Source organism: Sus scrofa, chromosome 16, assembly GCF_054392235.1.
Source record: "Sus scrofa isolate SSC_HxYL_T2T_F1_AM1 chromosome 16, Sscrofa_HxYL_maternal_Yorkshire_Landrace_v2.0, whole genome shotgun sequence".
In the NCBI taxonomy this organism is placed as follows: Eukaryota; Metazoa; Chordata; class Mammalia; order Artiodactyla; family Suidae; genus Sus; species Sus scrofa.
The window spans coordinates 57,144,539-57,167,152 of record NC_139398.1 but is presented as its reverse complement, the minus strand read 5'-3'; the positions used below and the strand labels follow the sequence as shown (position 1 = coordinate 57,167,152).

Genomic DNA, 22,614 nt, shown 5'->3' with positions numbered 1-22,614 from the left:
AGCAAATTACTGCTGGCAAGTAATATGGCTCTGATAATTAGACTTGATTGGGGTTTAAATTAAACAGGGGGCTGCACTAGACGCCTCAAAGCCACTGTGATTGGTTTCGTCTGTTCTCACAGCTCACATCAGGGGCCCAGGAAGGGGGAGGCGGCCTGGCCTCACGATACGGGTAGTGTGATGTTCAAGTGACCTTCCTCCTTCACCTTGTAGCTGCTTATCACACAGATATGCGAAAGAGATTAAGTGCCCACATACACAGCCAATCATAATTATAACACTGAACACCTGATGTAACATTGCTACCCCCCCCCCCCAGAACACAGTGACAACCTTGTGTTTTTTTACCACAGGACTAATCACCATAAATTCTTAGGGGGGTGAGGGTGGGGATAGAGCTGAAAGGTCACCTTGTCGCTCCCTCATTAAATAAGGCCCTGGATGCTTAGAAGACATGAATTTTCAAAAAAAGGTACAAACAAAACAAAACATGTGACAATGTCCAGCTCACACTGTTATAATTCCATGTGCCACTCTTTAACCAAAGCCTGCTTTTATCTGGAGAATGTAAACAAATCGCACTTTGGCTTCTCCATGAGTGTTTCCTCGGGGGATGCGCTGCCCTGGGAGGTGCACACAGCCGGCGTGGAAGGCACTCGATCACAGTGGAAAAGATTCCCAAGACCCGCCGAGGTCTACATCTGTAAAATGGGGCAAAGAGCCGCCTCCACAGGGTCGTGAGCTAAAATAAGGCATATACCATATGCAGCAGGTGCCTGGCATGGGAAAACACCTAATACATGTTGGCTGTTCATGGTGTCAAGGTGGCTCTCAGCTGCTGCTGCTTTATTACACCTCGAACACGGACCCAACTTTCATGTCTAGTTATCAACTCCACGTGATTGATTTTGTGAGGATTGGGAGCATTTTTTACATGTGTCAATGAACACAGCAATGGCACCTAGACCCGGGAGTGCCAGCCATGCCTCAGATGCCCCCTGCCCACAGAAGAAAATCCCATGTAACAAGAACATACAGTAGGTACCTCCAGTTACCCAATGACAAGGTGAATCCTGGGCTAACCTCTTTGAGAGGAACTGAGCAGTGACTACAGACTGGAAGCAGATGGCATCAGAGCCAGCCTCAGAGCAGACCCGGGCACTGCCTTTCATTACCCCTTTAGTGGTGTATCCTGCCTGCGTTATGCAAACAGCCACAGCGGGCAGCGACTTTCCCATGCTGTCAGCGCACTTCCACTCTGATTGTCCAGGCCGGGGGAATGCAAAAGAGGAAGGAAACATGCTAAACAATCAATGAGCAAAGCTTTTTTTTTTTTTAAAGTTAGAGGATGGGAAGTGGTGGGAGGGAAGTGCTGAAGCATGGGGAAGAGAATGAGGGCAGACGACAGAAAGACAGCCGCAGAGGAAGTGTTCGGGAAGAAAAACAAGAAAGGCTGCTGACGAAAAAATACTCCAGCAGAAAAAGGAAAAGGTGATCCTTGCCAAGAAAAATGTGCTAATCATATGCAGCTGAAACAGATATTTAAAGAAACATTGTGAGACTTTGGTCTTTAACTCCTTAATACTTCATCTTGAAAGAATACGTAATCCTAAAGCACTCCTAGAGGAATCTAGGGTGTTCCGTGATTTCCAGCTCTCAGCATCACCTCTAAATGCCAGCCTCTCTTCTTGCGTAACAGTAAAAATACAGGGTAGCACATGTTACTGTCTCAATCAAATCGCAAGGTCCTTAGAGGAGAGTAAATATTTTTGTGAATATATGAGTTTTTAAATAGGAGTCCTCGTCGTGGCTCAGTGGTTAACAAACCCGACCAGCATCCATGAGGACGCGGGTTCAATCCCTGGCCTCGCTCGTGGGTTAAGGATCCAGCGTTGCCGTGAGCTGTGGTGTAGGTCGCAGACGAGGCTTGGATCCCGCATTGCTGTGGCTGTGGTGTAGGCTGGTGGCTACAGCTCCTATTTGACCCCTAGCACTTCCTGTGGCCTAACTCTACTGTGTATTACATGTATCAATTACTTTAATCCTCCTAACAGCTTTATAAGATGGGCATTTTTACTGTCCCCATTTTGCAGACAAGAAAATAAAGCTATAGGACTTTCCTTGCAGCTCAGCAGGTTAAGAATCCTGTATTGTCAGTGCTGTGATGCTGGTTTGATCCCTGGCCTGGGAACTCTTGCATGCTGCAGGCACAACCAAAAAAAAAAAAAAATTAAATTAAATTAAATTAAATTAAATTAAAATAAATAAACTAAAGCAAGGTATAAAGAGGTGTAAAATGTGGCTGATCCCACAGAGCTGCTAAGAAGTAAAGTTAGAATTCAAATCTAGGCAAATTGGCTACAGTGTCTCTGCTTTCAACCAATACCCCCCAAAGAATAGCTCACAAGTCATAGTCCATCAACAATAAGATACAGTGAACCACTGATTTATCAGTTTGGTTTTTCAAATTCAGTGAACTCAAGTATGCCAGGATGTTTGTAAAGGACATACATATACCTCCTAAAACCAAAATCTCACTGCTCTATTAAAAGTACAATTTAAGAGGGCCAAAAGCCTATGACTTAAAGCCTCACTCATGTCTGGCTTCCAGGAGAAAGAGTGCTTATGCAGCACAGCCTTTTTCCTGTGGCCGCTGCAGAGTGTGAGATGCTCAAGGACCATGGTGTTCACATGGATATTCTACTTGTACTTAAATCATTCATTTCATGTGATACTGCACTCAGTGACAAGATTTTACCTAGCCTCCCCCAAACTAGGAACTGCATTTATTTCACTGTTTAGTATCACTGCTTTCCCAATTATCTTTCAATTTGATAAAAACAAAACATAAGATAAAGATATCCCTTGGAAAACCACTGCATGGTCTAATGATGCCAATGCATTGAAAAGTTAGCCAATAAATACTCTCCAGTCTGGTCCTATTGTTGCTGGAAGAGGAGGGTTTATGGGAAGGTACTAGGGAATTGGGGAGGGAGGATGGGCAAGAGGGTTGGGGTTGCAGGAGAACCAAGAATCAATGAAGCTGCTGACCTATGTCTTAAGTAAAGATATTATACCAACATCAGTTCCATTATTCTAGTGCTTAAATATAGCACAGCTGTAAGGACTACCAAAACACGGGAAATCAGAATGGCCATTACCACTACGGAGGGCAGAATAAGAAATGTTAAAATCTCACATCTAACAGTGTTTACAAAAGGAAAAATTAGAGACGATGAGGAAGAGGTATATGTCTGCAGCTGCATAGCAACCCAAGATAAGAACTGTTACAATATTGTTATGATTTGACAATGTTCTAGGATTCCTCACCAGTGCAGTAAAAACAGAAAAAGAAGCAAATAATTAGAAAGCTATTATTCTGTTTCTGGTTAATAGAATGTCTCCATCAAACTATCATGAGATTCCAGACTTTTTGAATGATTAAAAGAGCTAAAAGAGATTTTGGATACAAGATCAATATACAAAAATAAATATTATTTGGATACATCACCCAACAACTAATTAGAAAACATAGACGGAAAAAATATAAAATTTTAAATTGTAATAAAAACCATAAGGTATCTAGGAATACATCTATAAAAAGATGAACAACATACAATGGCCAAAAGGTACATGAAAAGAGGCTCAGCATCACCAGACATCAGGAAAAAGCAAGTCAAAACCCACAACGAGAGAGTATCTTATACTCTCGAGAATGACTATAATCAAAAAGACAAGAGAAAAGCAATGGCAAGGATATAGAGACAAGGGAACTTTTGCACTGTTACTGGCGATGTAAAATGGTACAGCCACCATGGAAAATGGTGTGGGGTTCCTCAGAAAACTGAGAACTACTGAATGATCAATTTCACTTGTGAGTATATACCCACAGGTAATAAAATCACTATCTTGCAGAGAATTCTTCACCCCCATGTTCACTGCAGCATCATTTACAACACCAAAGACGTGGAAACAATCTAAGTGTTGATGGCAGATAAATGGATAAAGAAAATGTGGTAAACATCTACAATGGAATACTATTCAGCCATAAAAAGTGGTAACACAGATGGACCCTCAAGGCATTAGGCTAAGTGAAATAAATCAGACAGGGAGAGACAAACACTGCAAAATCTCACTTTTATGTGGAATCTAAAAGACTGAACTCAGAGAAACAACAGATTTGTGGTTGCCAAAGTCAGAGAGTGAGGGGGTGGGCCAAATGGGAAGTGGTCAGACATACAAACTTCAGTTATAAGTCAGTCCTGGGGATGCAACATGCAGCATGGTGACTAGAGTTAATAACACCCTATTGTATACTTGAAAGCAGCTAAGAGATTAGGTTTTAAAAGTTGTCATCACAGGAAAAAAATTTTTGTACCCATGCGAGGTGACAAATGTTAACTAAACTTTTTGTGGTAATTATTTCATGACATATACATATATCAAATCATTATGTTGTACAACTTTAATGCAATGTTTTGTGTTAAAAAAAGAATAAAGGAAACACTATAAAAAAGGAGGAATAAGATCTATAGAGTAAAAATTGTAAAATACTTTGATGGGCACAGATGAATTTTAGAATTATAGGAGACACATATATAGATGGACTCAAATATTTCCCCAACTGATTTGAAGAGCCATTAGAATTCTAGTTAAAATTCTAAGTATGTGTGTTTTTGTAGAATTAGACAAATGATTTTTAAAATTTATTTAGGGGGTTCCCATTGTAGCTCAATGGGTTAAGAGCCTGACTTGGATTCATAAGGATGCAGGTTTGATCCCTGGCCTTGCTTAGTGGTTAAAGGAACCAGCATTGCCACAAGCTGCAGCACAGGTAGGGAAGCACCTCACATCTGAAATTGCTGTGGCTGTGGCTTAGACCTGAAGCTGTAGCTCTGATTTGACCCCTACTTTGGGAACTTCTATATGCCACAAGTGTGGCCATAAAAAGAAAAAAAAGAGAAAAGGAATAAATAAATTCCTTTAGAGGCCTAAATAGCCAAAAATATGTACATCAACTCTGAATCAAAGAAGAATACAAATATGGGGACTTGCCCTAGAGAAGTTATGATTTATTATGAAATGTAGGCATTAAACCACGTGGCAGTCACTAGAGAACAGACTTGGGCAACTGGAGAACCCAAAACAGACCCTTAGACAGATGGGAAGGCAGCAAAAAATAGAGACAGAAAAACAAATATGAGAAGACACACTAATTTGGGATGGTGAAAATTCACTTTCCACCTGGAAAAATAAATTTAATCCATAACCACACACCACCCTAAGGGAAAAAAATAAGAATGATGAGAAACTTAAGGTCAACATATAACTTTAAAATTTTTAGAAGAAAAAAATGAAGTATGAGTTATTTTTATGACCTATGAATAGGAACTTATTTATTAAACAGGTATGAAAAGCCAAACTCTCATAAAGATTGATAAACTAGATGGTATTAAAACATAAGCCTTCTGCATGACATACATTTTAAAGGAAGAGACAGACTGAAATAAGATAGTCCAATATGGAGTTCCCACCCGGCTTGTCTCTGTTGAAGTGCCAGTTTGAACCCCTGCCCTGCACAGTGGGTTAAGGGTCTGGTGTTGCAGCATTGCTGCAGCTGTGGGATAGATGCAGCTCCAGTGCAGATTTGATCCCTGGCACTTCCATATGCCATGGGGGCGGCTTAAAAAGAAAAAAAAAAGAAAAAAAATCTCCTAATAGGTAAATTACATAGTCACAGAAAAAGGACATAAATTAAAACGATGGGCAAAAAATAAGATGCAGCAAATCAGAGAAGATGGAAAAGAATGGCCACAAGCCATATAAAAAGATACACATTCTCGGAGTTCCCGTCATGGCTCAGTGGTTAACAAATACGACTAGGAACCATGAGGATGGGGGTTCGGTCCCTGGTCTTGCTCAGTGGGTTGAGGATCTGGCATTGCCATGAGCTGTGGTGTAGGTTGCAGACGTGGCTCGGATCCTGCGTTGCTGTGGCTCTGGCGTAGGCTGGCGGCTACAGCTCCGATTGAACCCCTAGCCTGGGAATCTCCATGTGCCGCAGGAGTGGCCCTAGAAAAGGCAAAAAGACCAAAAAAACAAAAAACAAACAAACAAACAAACATTCTCTTTAGTATAATTCAAGATAAAGATTAAAATAATCACTTTACATCCTTCAGAACAGCAAAAATTCTTTCAGTCTCAAAATACCACGTACTGGAGAACATGAGGGGAAAAAGCAATGTGTTGTAGGAGTGTTCATTGCTTCAAGCACATTAGCAAAAATTTTAACAACATCTATATTATTAATATTTAATATATTGAATATTTAATATAAATATTAATAATACCTATTAAGTTGAAAATGTGTACACCTCATAACCCAGGAATTCTGCTTCTTAACACACATCTTCAAATCCTTACGCGAGATGGCAAGAAACTCATAAACAGATTTCCACTGAAGCATTCTTACAATAATAAAAAGAACTAGAAACAGGTAACATGTCTATTATTAAGGGAAAGGATAAAAGAAATCATGACATATCCATAAGATGAAATACTAGTCTGGATTTAAAGTGAATGAACTATATTCATTTGAATCAATATCAATACATGAAAAAAACAATTCTGAGTGGGAGAAAAAAGTCTGCAAAATATTTATGAGTGTATACAAACACAGACTGAAAATACACACCCCAAAGTTATGATGGGGGTTGCTTCTGGGAGGGAGTGGATAAGGAAACCAAGGCTTGGAGAGGAGTTTTCAGTCATATTTCTTTTTTGTTTTAAGATTTTATTGCTTGTTAAAATGTTCAATTGCTTTCATTAAAAATTACCCTTGCAAGAAAAATGACAAAATATAAACACTTCTTAATTCTAGAGGTCAGCTATAGAGGTGCTGGCTATGTCAATCTCCATACTTTTTATTAACTTTGCAAAATTTTTAAAAGACTGCCTTCAACAGCTGGCCATGTAACTGTGAAACCACAGCTCTTGTCTAGGTCAACACTTAAAACAAGGACATTCCATTATCACAAGCAGCCAATCAAAAGATCTCCCTACAATACTGTGGGCATAGGGGCTCTCCTTGTGCAAACGCACAGTACTTGATTCAAAATTAGATTAAAAAGGAAATCAGATTTAAAATCAGGAAGGCAATCAGTCAGTGTGTGTCTTCCTGATAAAGACAACACACAGGAACTTCTAATCTCTTCCTCTAGACAGCACTGACATTGACTGGCACATGTAAGGGCAATTAATAACTCTTCAAAACTGACGTCAACATCTCACTTTTCCTTTTGTTCAAGGGGAAACAGCCAAGTGAAATAGCATTAATCTTCCAGAAACTACTGTACAAAAGGATTTATCTACATATACCCAAGGTAGGGGCCAAAGAGGTCTTTGATCTCCCTCGCTTTCCCACTCTGACCGTCAAAGTCTATCATCAGGCTTCTGTGCCCCTCTGCCAACATGGAAGACACCACAGGGGAGAGGGGGGTGCATCCTATTCCTCAGGGCCCCCACCCTGTCCCATCTCCAACATCCTCCTCGACTGCAATGGGGACAGAGAGCAAGCTCAGACCAACCTGCTGCTGACTGAATACTATCACCATCACACCCAATGGGCATTTTCTCCTTCTGTCCCAGGCATTCTCCCAGGCCATGGGAGCCCACTCAGCCTAGAGTGAGGAGTTAATTCCTCTGGGATAAGCTTCAACTGATGGGGACAGGAGCCAGTGGTGGATAAGCTCTGGCTCCGGTCGAATCCTTCAAGTGGGTTTCTGCAGGGAGAATTCCTTCCATGTGTGTCTCAGGAAGCCCCAGTGGAAGGACATCGCCGTGTCCATCACAGGGAGCTTACACAGGCTCTCCTTCCATACCCTTCACACGCCACCTTCACCCTCGTCCCCACCTCCTGAGACCACCTCTCAAATGACCTGCCTTCAAATGCACATCTCCAGCTCTGCTTTCAGGAGAGTCCTGATTAAGAAAACAAGTTCCACCTACACCAGCTCTGAATGCAACTCTTCTAATTCCTCCATGCCATTAGTTCTTAAATATTTCAGTGTCAAGCAGACCAAGTTCCCCAGTCACAGGATTAAACAGGGCAGGGTCTCCATCATTAAGGAACTCAACCTCACAAGGGAGAATTTACACAAACACACACAGAATCAAACGACCCAAGTGCACGTCAAGATAAGTAAAAGTTAACCACGTCGTGAAGCAGGGGTGACCACTCCTGCCACTGAAGGTACTCCCTTTACACTCTCTGGTCCCTGTTCTGACTCTGTAGGCAGTGTTTAACGTGATGCGCAATGATCCTCAGCTGCTGGTATTCACCCCTGTTGTAACAGCACTGCCCCCCCTCTCCTTGAGTGTGGAGCTTAGTGATTCACCTCTAAAGACCAGAACAGACCAAAGTGAGGAGGTGTCACTTCCAACGCTGGGTCACAGAAGGCAGCGACTTCTGTCTTGTTCTCATGTGCTGACTCTGATGGAAGTGAGTGACCACGTTGTGAGCTGCCCTATGGGGAGGCCAGAGTAATGAGGACCCGAAGATGGTCTCCGGGCAAGACCCACTGAGGAACAGAGGCTCTCGTTCCAGTGACCTGCAAGGAGCTGAACCTTACCAACCACCACTTGAGTGACCTTGGAAGTAGTTCCTCTCCCAATTCAGCCTTGAGATGATGCCAATACTTTAGCAGCCTAATTTTAGCCTTGTTAGAGATCAAGAGCCAGATCACCTTGCCAAACTGTTCCTGGACTCCTGACCCACAAAAACCGATAGAGAACAAGTATTTGTTGTTTGAAACTGTTACTTTTGGGGGACTCCTTGCTACACAGCCATAGCTAACTACCGCATACATTAACCTTGATTAAAAAATCACCATTGATATGGATATAGTCTAGATAGAGCAAATCTGATATCTAATTTTTTTTAAATAGCCACACCCATGGCCTAAGGAAGGTTCCTGGGCTAGCAACTGAATCTGAGCCACAGCTGTGACCTATGCCACATCTGTAGCAATGCCAGATCCTTTAACCCACAGCACCGGGCCATCCGTACTACTGAACCCACGCCTCCACAGTGACCCAAGCTGCTGCAGTCAGATTCTTAACTCATTGCACCACAGCAGGAACTCCCTGATGTCTAATTCTTGTTCTTTCACATAATCACTCAATAAGCATATCGCATGTGCTGGGCAGTGTGAACATAAAAGTTAACTTTAAAAAGACACTGTCACTGACTTCCTGTAAAAGGCAACGCTGCAAAATTTGTGGCCAATCTCTTTATGCAACTTCACTAACCTCTTAAACTATGACCTTTCATAAGTGTATAATTTCTGCTGACTCTATAATTTATTAAATATATAATTAAATGGCTTGGCTACGTTACTGCACTTTGTATTCAACACAAGACATCTAAGGGTCTGTTCCATCTGCTCAAAACATAAGCTGTATATTTAGAAAAGAATTCTGATTTTATTCTCCACAGAAATCCTTACAGGAATTAGGTCTTTTCCTTCCATTCATTCAAAAAAACTATTCCCACTGGCAGAAAACTCATGAAGCAGTGAGCTGGAAAACTTTATATCCAAACATTTGGTAATATTTTCCAAATCAACTACTTGGAAGGCTGCATGCTCCTCTTACTCTCTGATGAGACTCGGTAACCACTGTGCAGACCCAGGAGAAACATTTAAACATTACTGAACAATATTTCTTATGGGAGGCAGGAGGCTTCCATCTTTTTTGACCGAGCTTTTCCTTTTCATGCAACACTAAGTAGAAAAAAACAAAGTGATTAAAAAAATAGGAGCATTCCCTTGCTTATTTATAAAATATTTCTTTAGTCCTATTTGTTTATTTTAAAAAATACCATTGGCTTTCCCACAGCATCACAAGCAGCTCGAAACAAGTAGAAAAAAATAAGGGGAAATGATTTTTCAGTGAGGAATTTAAACATACACAGACACACTTGGACCTAGCAAACACAGACAACCAGAATAATTAGACTTTATCCCCGGCAGGTCTTTCAGCATGTTAACTCAGTTATCACACTGATTGTGTAGTCTTTTCCGACAGGATTCACTTCCCATTCGTAAAATCCTCTTTCACCAGCCGTGGGCTGTGCAAATGTGAACTTTCATTAGATGCAATTCCTTGACTCGCCACCAGTCCTGGCACAGGGTGATGAACCAAGGGATTTAAAAATCAGACAAGAGGAGGCAGCGGGGGCGGGCGGAGGGCGGGGGGTGAAAAAAATCACAAAAGCACTTGAGGTTTATTAACCACTCTCTCTTAGACTAGCTTTGGGCTATAACCACGGGGTGCCCCCACTATGACATTCTTAGGGCGAGCATGTCACCCAAGGCTGTTTTCCAGTTCCAGATGAGATGATACCATAATCATCTTCATCTCATCATATTTTCCACACACCCCTTTCCTTACTCCCCAAAAGGAATATGAAAGAAGTTCTATTTAGAAAGGGAAAATAGTTTACACTTGGTATGACTGGTTACACATAAGAGAAGTTTAGCTGGCGTCAGGTAACCTCGTTGGGCTACAACCATGAGAGGATCAGACAAAGTGATCTTCCAGAACTACTTCAGCCCTAAAATGAATAATGCAATGCAACGAGGCACCACTTAAGCAAGCTTGAAAACAGTCAGAAGGAAGGGAAGAGACAGCGTCCTTAAAAAGAGCTATTCCACAGTTAATGAATGCTCTTCTTTCGAAGGAAATCTGCACCAAGATAATGCTGATTCAAAAAGACACTCAACAGAGAAAAAGAGTGCACACACTATAATAATCCAGTGATATGTGGAGCTAATAAAAACAAAAAGGGGGTTAGATATGTAGCCTGGGTTTTTAAAACATTAGGAAAATGGTGACTCTAAAGAGTCATTTCCCAAGGAATGAAAGAGACAGCAAGCTGGGACAGTATCTCACACGAATTAAACTGTCCTTTAAGAGCAACGGCCAGCACAAAAAGAATGCATCTGAGGCTACTTGCAGCCTCCTTATGGCTCTGGCCACGGGTGTTAAATTTTGCATAGCACAAATTTGTAACTAACGGGTTGGTTCAAATTGCCTGGCAGCCTCATCAATTAGACAGCTGCCCCTGCCCCTCTCCTATTAAACCCTAGTTAAGGAGATGTTTTACCAGATTCTTTTTCTCTTCTCCAAGCCTTTCTGCCAAGTCTTTACTCTATAGAAATAGATAGCAAGATAAATAAATAGAAGGAAAGAAAGCAGGGCCAAGATGGAATACTGTGCTCAAATCCCATTTGTTTTCAGAAAGATTTTAAATCATGCTAAATTATAAAAGACTGAGGTTACCATCTATGGGGAAATGTTCGGCATGCACGGAGTAAAAATACTGCCTAAGCAGCCTCTACTGGCAAAAGAAACTTTCTCCATTCCAAAAGATTCTTCTTCCCACTTGGATGCGATTTTGTGATGTGTTTTCAAAAGGGGTGGGGTGGGGGGCTTAAACTGGATTCTTTGTAAATTTTCTTTGAGGACCTAAATTTGATAGAAATCACAAACATGAGATTCAGGATAGGCTCTCTTTGGGGGTTTTAATTTTATTTGTTTATGTTTATTTATTTTTGGCCATATGCAGGGCATGGAAGTTCTCAGGCCAGGGATCAAACCCATGCCATAGCAGTAACCAGAACCACAACAGTAACAACACCAGATTCTTAATCTGCTGAGCCACCAGGGAGCTCCTGGGGTTTAAAAATAAGAATGGAATCTGAATGCCTTCAAGCAGGGCCTCTGCTCTGCAGTTTGACTACAGGCCTCACCTCTCCCTACTGTTTCTCTAGAGGCTTTACATGTGTATCTTACATGTCTTTGAGGCACTGTAGTTTGCTTTCACCACCTAAAATATACAATTAAATAGTTAAGAAATAAATACATACCCAAAGTTCAGAAAGTGAGGAGTAGCAACAACTAGGGACAGGCTTTTGCTATTAAGTTAAATCAGAAGCCTCACTCAAGGATATTAATAAACTTCCTGAAATGGGATCATTTCCAGGCAAGGGCTGGTTTCTCATTTGAAAAGTTATTATTTATTTATTTTATATTTTAAATGATTTTTACTTTTTTCCATTACAGTTGGTTTACAGTGTTCTGTCAGTTTTCTACTATACATCAAAGTGACCCAGTCACACATACATATACACATTCTTAAAAAGTTATTATTTAAAAGTCCCATGAGGCCACACAAAAGAACTGCAGCATTTCCTACACACAGGATGGCAGGGTGCACAGACTAGACATGAAAACACTTTGCTTCTGATAGTCACTATTTTGGTAACTGGTTCGGTCTCTATTTCTCTGAAACACTGTATTGTCAGCCAGAAGATGAAGAAACTCAGCTCGATTAAATCTAAGTTTTCTCTCTTGGACTTAAAATTCTATGATCTCCTAATTCTAAGCACCTTAGGCATTCGCTGTTGAAGAAAAAGAAATTCTCTCTCTCTTTTTTTAAGCAAAAAAGCTCTAAGCCTGGACCCTGAGAATTAAAGAATTAGAGGCAGTGAAAGGCAAATCAGGCAAATTCTTCACCTAGAATTCTGCACTGAGTGCAGGGACAGGGATCTAGAATTTATCATTTTTATTCTGGCTGATGTAACCACTATAAATAACTGCTTCATGCCTGTGAGGTAATTCACTTTCTGTCAAGGACCCCATTAACACTGGAACGGACCTGGAAAGATTCTTCTTTATTTCACGCATAGCTTTTATCAAATTATATTTCTTTTTTAAACTTTCCATTCTGATTATAAAATAGAAAACATAGATTCACAAAAAATAAACATAAAGAATTAAAATCACGTGAAACCCAGCCCCTGACAATAATAAATTTTACTGATCACTTACCCCATGTCTGACCATACATTTGGGGTCTAGAGTTCCCTGGTGACCTAGCGGTAAAGGATCCGGGGTTGTCACTACTGACCATGTATCTGGGATCTAACGGGGGACAAGACAAATTTCTGAATCTCAAGGAGTTTACCAACACCTGGGGGTGGAGAGAGACAACAAGAACTGGGAGTTATGATGAGGTCCCATGAGAGCTGAGGGAGGTGATGGGACAGGTACCCTGGGCTTGGGGGTTTAGAAAGAAGAGTTGCCACTCTAGGGGTGGGGAGGGGGAGAATAAGTCTAAATGGACTAGAAAAAGGAGGAGGTGGATCAAACAAACAAAAAAAGAGAGAGAGAGAGAGAGAAGGGAAGTAGGGGAAGGGAGGGAGAGGGAAAAGAGAAGATGGGGAGGGAAAGAGAAGGGAAGGCAAGGAGGGGGGCTGGGGGGCGGGGGGCATGTGCAGGGGGGAGGGCGAGGCGTGAAGGAAAGGGCTGGCTGAGAATCCACTCCGGACAGATCCAGAGGGGTTTCCCTATGGAAGATCTGATAACACATTCAGGTTTCTGCTGCTTCCCCAACTTCTCAATGGGATATGAAGTAGAATAGTGTAAGCTGGGCAAAGTTAGACACAAGGGACCTGATCTCCATCAACTCTGCCTTAGAGTCAACCTCTAGTCCATGGAAGCCTGGTTTGGCTGCATCACATGTCACAGCTGCCCAGAGAACCAAAAGGGAAGCCAAAACAAGAACATTCCCAATCACTCCAATTACTCTCACTGAGTCAAAGAGGTTTGCAGAGTCTATAGAACTCACTCAAAGCTCACCACGTCCACTGACCGTGAGAAAAGAACATGAAGCTGGGGTGAGCAGCGTGAACTTCAGCTGCCTCTGTTCGAAGGTCCTTTGCAGTTTTCTGCTTTGAGCACACTGGCCATTCCAGATGCCTGTGCCATGTGAATAAATGCTGCCGCTACAGGTATACGTGTGGCTTGGTAAGAATGTATGTGGAACTGAATCTTCCAGCATGAGCACAACAGACCCACAAATCTGAGACTATTTCATAAAGTCAGTGCACTAAAGAGAAGCGGAAAATTAGGAAGAAAAGGTAGAAAAGAGGTGGAGAAGAAAAAATAATCACTAGCCAGTATTTCCTGTTCCACACATCCTAATTCTGCTATAATGGCATCTACTAGCCAACAGATGTGAATAATTATGCAGAGCAGGTATGATAAAAGGCGATAAAGATAAGTTTTATACTGACTTGCCCCATGAGCTGTTCATCCCTGTCAAATCATCTAGAATAAAAATAACTTAGGCTTACTGCTCACTGGTGAAGTCATGCCTAATAATTCTTTACTTGTTAAACAAATACCTACTTTTAAGGGGTTATCAGAGTAAGAACACAAACATATTAATCCTTCCAAGGCAATGTTTCACTTTTATTGCAAATGTCACTGAAATAAATTTCTTAAGTATCATCTTTTTTGCACTTCTAATCTCTTCATAAACAAAATATTAAACGACATTTACACTATAAAATAATAAAAGTTAATACATCTTTGCAGAAGGGAAAAAACCAAGATATTTTAGGGGAGTAAAAACTAAATTTACTTTGGCATCAAAGTAAAAATTTCTCAATACTGCAAAGGAAAAATTGCTACCTTAAGCAAATGATAATGAAAGAAAACCCACAAAATAATGAGGATGCTTTTTGTTCCAAGTAACAAACTACTCAATTCAAAGCAGCTTAAACAGTTTAAGAGTTACCCATGGGTGTGACTAAAAAGTCCAGGGAGAGGTTTTGCTTCAGACAATGCTTGATTCAGCAGCCGGAATCAAACTGTTAGGGTCCTGGTTTCTTTGCATCTTTTGGCCCTACTTTTCTTGGTGTGGTCAACTTCCTAAAGCATGCTTTCTTTATACACCCAAAATAGCTTTAAGTTATTCCTGCGGCCACAGCATTTCGTAATTAATGCCCAACAAGAAAGAGCATCTTTGCCTCAGCATTCCTAACAAAGGGAGAGAAGTTCCCTCTGGAATCAGTTTAGGTCTTATGTCATCCTTGCAATCACTATGGTCCACGTGGTACAATAAGCTGATCGGCCCAATCGCCATCACATGCTCCCCTCCATATGGACCCAAGTCAGTTTTTCCAAACCAGGGAGGGGCTGCTAAGAAGGATCAAGAGAGGAGTGGGTGTCCAGGTGGTACTCAGCATCAGGGGACCACATCTTCTCACTCAATAAGATCTCAATATGTGGAAAGGTTCATTTGTGCCATATTTCAGATTCCAGATGTAAGTAATATCACATGGTATTTATCTCTCTCTTTCTGATTTACTTCACTTAGTATGAGAGTCTCTAGTTCCATCCATGTTATGGCTAAGTAGTATTCCATTGTGTATTGTGGTTGCCAGGGGGGAGGAAGAGGGAGTGGGATGGACTGGGAGTCTGGGGTTAATAGATGCAAACTATTGCATTTGGAATGGATAAGCAATGAGATCCTGGTGTATAGCACAGGGAACTATATCCAGTCACTTATGATGGAACATGATGAAGAATAATGTGAGAAAAAGAATGTATGTATATGTGTGACTGGGTCACTTTGTTATACAGTAGAAATTCACAGAACACTATAAACCAACTATAATGGAAAAAATAAAAATCATTTTAAAAAATCTCAGTATGGTTAGTCATGCAAAGCTATAAGCTCCAACTCAAAACTATTTTCCATAATAATATGAATAACTGTTCCTAGACACTCTTGTTCTAGACTCAAGTGTCACTTGTCCCAGGACACTCCATGAGCTCATTGGATGTCTTTCACCCTATCTTCCAAGAACTAAAATTACCTTACACAGCAATTAACATTTTAAATCTTCCATATTTTTGTTTTCTTCGACTCTTGCCTGTTTTCCAACAGGCTCTCAATATATCAGCTAGTTTATGAAATACTTCCAAGCTTCAAGAGGATGTTCTGTGGATTTTAAACCAGAATATACCTTTCTGATACAGTTAAACAATTTACAGTTTACAATTGTGGATTAGCTCTATTTTCTTAAGGACACAAGTCATTAATCTCTAGCAACAAACTGGCAACACTTCCATGGATCTGCCTCTTAGTACAGTGGACATTATTTCACCATGCCTCCCAGGGAGAAAACGTCAACAACTGATATCTAAGCCTATAGCTGCAAAAATACAACATGGCTTGAGCTCCTCAAGGCCACTGGAGAGGTATGGATGAATGGAACTATTACTACTTCAATCCAACTAAACACCTTAGCAGGGACACCCTACTACACCCAGCTCTGGGCTTCCATGTTATCCTGGATACAACTTCTACTGAACTTGTCATAGTAGATGGTAACTATCAGTTGGACTGTCTTACCCACCTCAGAGAAGGAAAAAAACCAAACCAAACAAACAAAAAAAAATCACTAAAGAGTGTGTTGGAACCATCTAGACTGAATCTAGGCATATCAATTTTAAGCCAGGTTCTGCCACTTACTAATTTTAAGACCCAGAAGGGTTAGTTACCGCCCCAGTTTTGACCTCTGAGAATTGAGGATAACAGTACCTGTGTCAAGAGGGTGATATTGAAGTGAAATGAACTGATACACATAAAGCACTTAGAATAGTACCTGGCATTTAGAAGCTGGTAACTATTTACGACAATTACCATAGCTCTTCTAAGAGCACCCTTGAAGTCCCAGCACAGAGTAGGACCCAACAAATACTGCTGATGGAATAAATCTCTTTTTTTAAGTTCATTCATTGAGGTCTTCCAGTGTTCCTAAAGATAAGTGACCACAATGGATCAAGGTTATTTTCTAGATCCTCCTTTTTTCCCATGCCTCAGACTCTCACTGCGTGATTGCATCCATGGCTTCAGTCAACACTCCTATGATAATGCCACATAGATCTCTATCTCCAGGCCATTTTGTCCTTATTTCTCCAAGCTCTTATATACTCTTCTTGTCCACTAGACATCTCCCTTTGAATTTCCTGAAACTTAACATGATCAGAACAGAAATCACTGGCCAATGTCCCTCATCGACGTCATGCCTTCGATAACCCCGCAGTTGGGTCAGTGTCTGGTTCCGGGCTCCACTGGCATCCTGTAGACTCACCCTCTGCGTCTACTTAGTCAATCGGCAAGCCAGAGCCTACTAGGTGATGGGCTAACCGTCATAACACTGCTTATTCTGCATTTAGTTGTCTAGTTACTAGTTTGTCTTCTCTACTTCTGGGTCATAAGGCTCCAGAAGATGATAGGAATTAGATCTTATTTGTCCTTGTAGCCCCAGCTTTGCACACATTAAAAACACCTGGTAAATATCTGCTGGGTGAGTGAATAAATGTTCCCATGACACTGGTCCCACTATGAAGAATTAAAACACTTCCTAAAGACTAAGTTAATTGCAAGAAGAGAAAAAGATTTTAGAAGAATGTAGCCAATCACTGTCTACAGTAAGGACATATAAAATCCAAAGATATCTTCTCATATCAAATCAATATTCTCTTATACTCTGTCCAAAGCCAGGCTGTTTTTAATAAAAAGGGAAAGGAGATTAAGTGTGTGCCTGAAGGTTTAGTTTAAAAGGTCATAGTCCCTAACTGAGAAAAACCTAGGAAGGAAACTTCAGAAAACAGAAACCAACAGCCTATAACCAACACACACACACACACACACACATACACACACACACACGCACACACACACACACACACAGGACTGACTGGGACCAGTTGTTAAAGATGAATGCCAGACTTCACACCAGTTTTCAGTTTAGAACAACCTAAGGAAAGCATCTGACAATGACGGGAAGGACTATATAATGAAAGACACTCTACGGCTGCAGAGGCAGGAAATGATGCAGCCGCTGTTCACCTCCACCCCCCACCCCAGCATATCCACTGGAACCAATCTGAGGGCCTGGGGGAAAAGGCTGAAAACTGAGATAACTCATAAAAGAGAGAAAGAGTGTCCAATCACAATAATGTCTGCAACTCTTTTCTGCTCTAAGCATGGACACAGACATACCCCAGCTCAATTCTTTATCAAAATTCCCATGAACATTTGCTATTTTCCCAGAACAACTGACCCTACCTGGAAACTACAGAACCTCCAACAGTACTTAGAGAACTCATAAAGTCCATTTTTATATGACTTCCAAAAAGTGAAAGAAAATTTAATTCAAACTGTCATCAGTAGTCTTCTATGAGGACCCAAGACTTAGCAAGGGGTTGCATGTAAGCCTGTGCTCCTTCTTCCAAACACAATGCTGGAGAGCCAGCCTCTTATGCACTGAAGACTTTATGAGAAAAAGTTTGTGCCAGCACCAAGAGGCAGTAGGCAGGAAGCTGGGTGGGAGGGCTCTGGATCCGGCTAGGAAATTATTTTCTCTGTCATCGGTGAAGTGACCACAACTTAGGAAAGAAGGGATTCTTGAAGGTATTAACTGTTCCAGGAAGGCTAAGATATAGAGAAGATCAAATGACAGTAACTGTCTTGCTGACACATAATATTCTTTTAACTTGGCACATGAAAAGTACTGGATAACTGCTTTAAAAATGCGGGCATATAGGCAGCACAGGAAAGGGTCTCCTGTTTCAGGATCACCCATGTGACAACAATCGAACAAAGAAAAAGTACTTTGACATCAATGCTGTATCTCATGGAAGCCTTACAAGCAGTAAATACCAAAGCTTCAAGTTTTTCTGGGGCAAAACAACATGAGGAGGTTTTGAGTTCTTAGCCATTTACACAGAGTAGATTTGAATAAAAACAGCTGTAGATAAGCCAATGACATAGGTATATACACAAATGCATATACACAGACGCACACATAAGAACTCATTTAAATGTTGTATTTCAAATTATTTTGATTGGGTAAAGTTGTCTAGGCTAGGGGGGCATTAGAGATGCAAAGTTCCATTCATGAAATTTTAAATAATGGTGATAAGATTTATCTAGGCATATAAGCAGAACCTAAATATATAGCACATGAATAATAGAATGTGCATGAATTTTGAATGCTTATTTTTCAGAAGAAAACAAAGAACTGAAGGTGTGAATTCTTCTGAGTCTCTAAGTGTAGCCTGTATTTGCATTTCAATAGCTTGCAAGGTAAGCTCTGTGAAATTGGTCAAATGTATAGACTCTCATCTCTCCTCCACTCCAAATCAGTCAATTAGCTTCCAGAGAAAGGAGCACACAGAAGTTAATACCCAGCAGCTCAAAACCTATTCCAGCTGATACAGATCAAAATAGATTCAAAGCAAGTATGTTGAGGACACAGGTTTCCTATGGAACAAATTCTGGGTAAGAAACACACAATGCCAGGAGCTAAGTGCTGTCTCGGTCAGAGAACACACACACAGAAATGAAAGACAGGAATGAAAGACACAGTGAGATTTGTCCAGGAGGAAAAAGACAGGGAAATATCAGGAGGCTGAGGGCCAATACATAAGAACATTTTCCAGCAGGCAAGAGGTTAAGTTTAGCAAATTCTGTCCACTTAAAGGCATCTTCGATGCCAGCTCTGCTATGCTGATTAATATTGACAGAGTATAAATGAGCCCCTCTGTGACTCCACCCTCTACCCTAATCCAAAGTTGAAGTTCCTCTGATCAGCATTTTCAATCCTCCCACCAAGAGCCTTTACTGGCTCCATATTAGCTGATCCTTTCCCTTTATAAATTTCCTTATTCCAAAGGAGGTTACCATTTCCACGTTCCCAAGGGCAAAAGTGCAATACACAGGTATTACAGATGTGGATGACGTTATCAATATATTATATGCCATTCCAATTGCAGCACTTCGGTTCCTTCATTTTCTGACAAGCAACTTGTACTAAGTACTTCCTCACCTAACGATGGTTAGTGCTTTGGACTGACTGTGTGCCCCTCCCCCACCCAGCACCCCATCCCACACAAATTCACACATTGCATGTTGAAGCCCTAAAGTGACCGTATTTGGAGGTGGAGCCTTTGGGAGGTAAGCAGGCATGATGGGCTTCCTTATTAAAAGAGGCAGAGACTGAGATCGCCCCTGCTCCAGAGTCACACAGCTAGGATGTGCCAAAGCCACCTGGAGCAAGGTGAGCAGAAGAGGAAGAAGGCTTGACTATTTAGAAACACAGTAACAATGGCTCGAGTACTTACTGTGTTCTTACTATGCGCTCCACACTGGTCAAAGTAACTGATCATGTATATATCTTATTTTTCAACATTCCTGGGAGGTGATATTTTCATTTTACTGATGGCAAAAGTAAAATTTAGAAGAGAGCAGCATACCCAGAAGAGTAAAGCCAACAGCTAGTGGATCAACATTCAAACAGAAGTCTAAATGGCTTCAATGCCTCTGCTTTTTTTAAAATTTATTTATTTTTATTAAAGCATAGCTGATTTATAATGCTGCACCAATTTTGGCTGTACAGCAAAGTGACTCAATTATATATATATATATATATACATTCTTTTTATATTAGTTTCCATCCATGTTCTATTCCAGGAGACTGGATATAGTTCCCTGTGCTATACAGTAGGACCTTATTGTCTATCCATTCTAAATGTCATAGTTTGCATCTATTAACCTCCAACTCCCAGTCTGTCCTACTCCCTGCCCCCTCCCCCTTGGCAACTACAAGTCTGTTCTCTATGTCTGTGACTCTGTTTCTGTTCTGTGAATAGATCCATTTGTGCCATATTTTAGATTCCACATATAAGTGATATCATATGGTATTTGTCTTTCTCTGACTTCATGTAGTAGGAGATACTCTAGCTGCATACTTGTTGCTGTGAATGAATGTCCCTGCTCTTAACCACACAACAGACGTTTCCCCTGGAAGAGTCACCATGGTCACCACAGTGCTTGGTAACAACCCACCACACAACTAGTAGCTAACAAGAACCAACTGCAGGACTGCAGGTGGACTATGGGTCTGTTGGGTGGGGCTCTTGGCTGCATGTTTACATAGGCCAACATCACCCGGGTTTACTATGGAACCCAGGCTAAATGGGCAGTGGCCACCCAAGGCATGTTCCTCTCACGGCTGGTCACCAGAGAGCGAGATGGCAAGTCCAAGGGCACAAACATATTTCAAGCCTCTGCTTGTGACACATCTACTAACAACTCAGGAATTCTACAGCTGAGCCCAAAATCAAGTGGGGGGAAGTATCTGTGCTAGCCAGGAGATCTGGGCAAGGGAGGATACACATCCTTCTATTCCAGAGTGAAAAAATAAGAGCATAATTGAATCTGTCACACTATCCAAATTCAATTTGTATTTACCATAATGCATTTTGGTTTGGATTGCTAAACAGTTAATGGAAAATGAATCTATGAGCCTGACAATTTATATTTGGAATAAAGTTTTAATGGAAAAGTGTACATAGTCAAATCAATGTTATTATTTCATCTTCACCTTTCATGACCATGCTAAAATGAACAGAAGAGGCTATTAGAAAATATAAAACTATCAATATCTCATCATGAAAAATATCACGATGAAAATCTTAGAAAATGAATTATTTTAGACCTAGCTGATATTGCACTGACTTTGGGCATTAACCTAAAAAAAAAAGAAAAATCCATTAAAAAAATACCTAATGTTTCCTACAATCATTTCATCTACCTCTAACTCTCAACACTTTGCTGCACCATGTTTTTGTCCTCAAATTATTAAATTACCAGGTAAGAACTCATTAAGTGTTGCAGCTAATAAAGTTAAGCTTGGATATTCATTTATTGCCCAAATGAAAAAAAATCAGTTTTTTAATCAATATGATTTAGTGCCTTTGTGTATACATACACAAATTGAAAAGAGTGTGTCAGAAAATTGATTAAATTGTACATATGCCATGTGTCTTGGTTGAACCCCCTATCTTCAATTATGGATATTCCTTTCAAATGGAACAAAAATCTTACCTGGATTTGATGTAATCTCACTTAGGTTTTAAATTCACTCACTGTTTCAAGTAATATGGCACCAACCTCATCATCTTCATTTAAGAATGAATTGCTTTTTCCATTACAGCCTCTAGTTTGAGATATTTCATTTTGCCTTTACAAAATTGTATTGGAATGAGACTTGTGGGCAAGTTGTCAAAGTTGGAGGCAATTTGCAAAAAAAAAAAAAAAATACACATCTTCAAAATTGGATACATTATTTTCAAGGCCTGACACTATACCATAAAACTGCTTTGCTCTCTATGTAATTTTAACCAGTCCTGCAAAATAAGTGCTAAAATACACATTATGGTAAATTGTGAAAACTATCCTAACGGAACACTATTAGACTGAGAGAAATTGTGTTCTCTCTTTATGCAGTCCAGTTCAATCAATTATTTAAAGGGGATGAATTCAGAATCTATGTCCAGACTTGACCTCTCTTTGAAAGTCAATGCCCACACATCCACCTGCTTGCTGAGCATCTCTACCTTAAAAGCCTTTACAGGTGCTACAAACTCAAGAAGCACAGAACCAACTAATCATCTTCTCACCATCCAAATCATTTTTATTTCTTGCTCTCATTTGTTTCTAGTCAGAACTTATGCCTGAAACCTGGGAGTCACATCCAGCTCCTCCCACTGCTTTTGCCAACCATCCCAACATCTTATCAGGTCCCATTTATCTGATTTCACCACAAAAGAGCATGCAGAATTTCCTGGGCCAGGGATCAAACCTGTACCACAGCTATAATCAGAGCCACAGCAGTGACAATGCTA

The 22,614-nt window shown here is 40.6% G+C and overlaps 1 protein-coding gene and 1 long non-coding RNA gene across 31 annotated transcripts in view; both read right to left on the bottom strand.

The window, feature by feature from the left end:
• The window catches only part of MAST4 (microtubule associated serine/threonine kinase family member 4), a 589,108-nt gene that overhangs the window by 332,849 nt on the left and 233,645 nt on the right, over positions 1–22,614 (bottom strand). The window lies entirely within an intron of this gene.
• On the bottom strand, positions 11,590–21,239 carry LOC146395590 (uncharacterized). Its single transcript, XR_014831484.1, has 2 exons — positions 20,436–21,239; positions 11,590–15,403 (listed from the first exon to the last, which is right to left on the bottom strand). It is a non-coding gene; the product is annotated as an uncharacterized LOC146395590 (long non-coding RNA).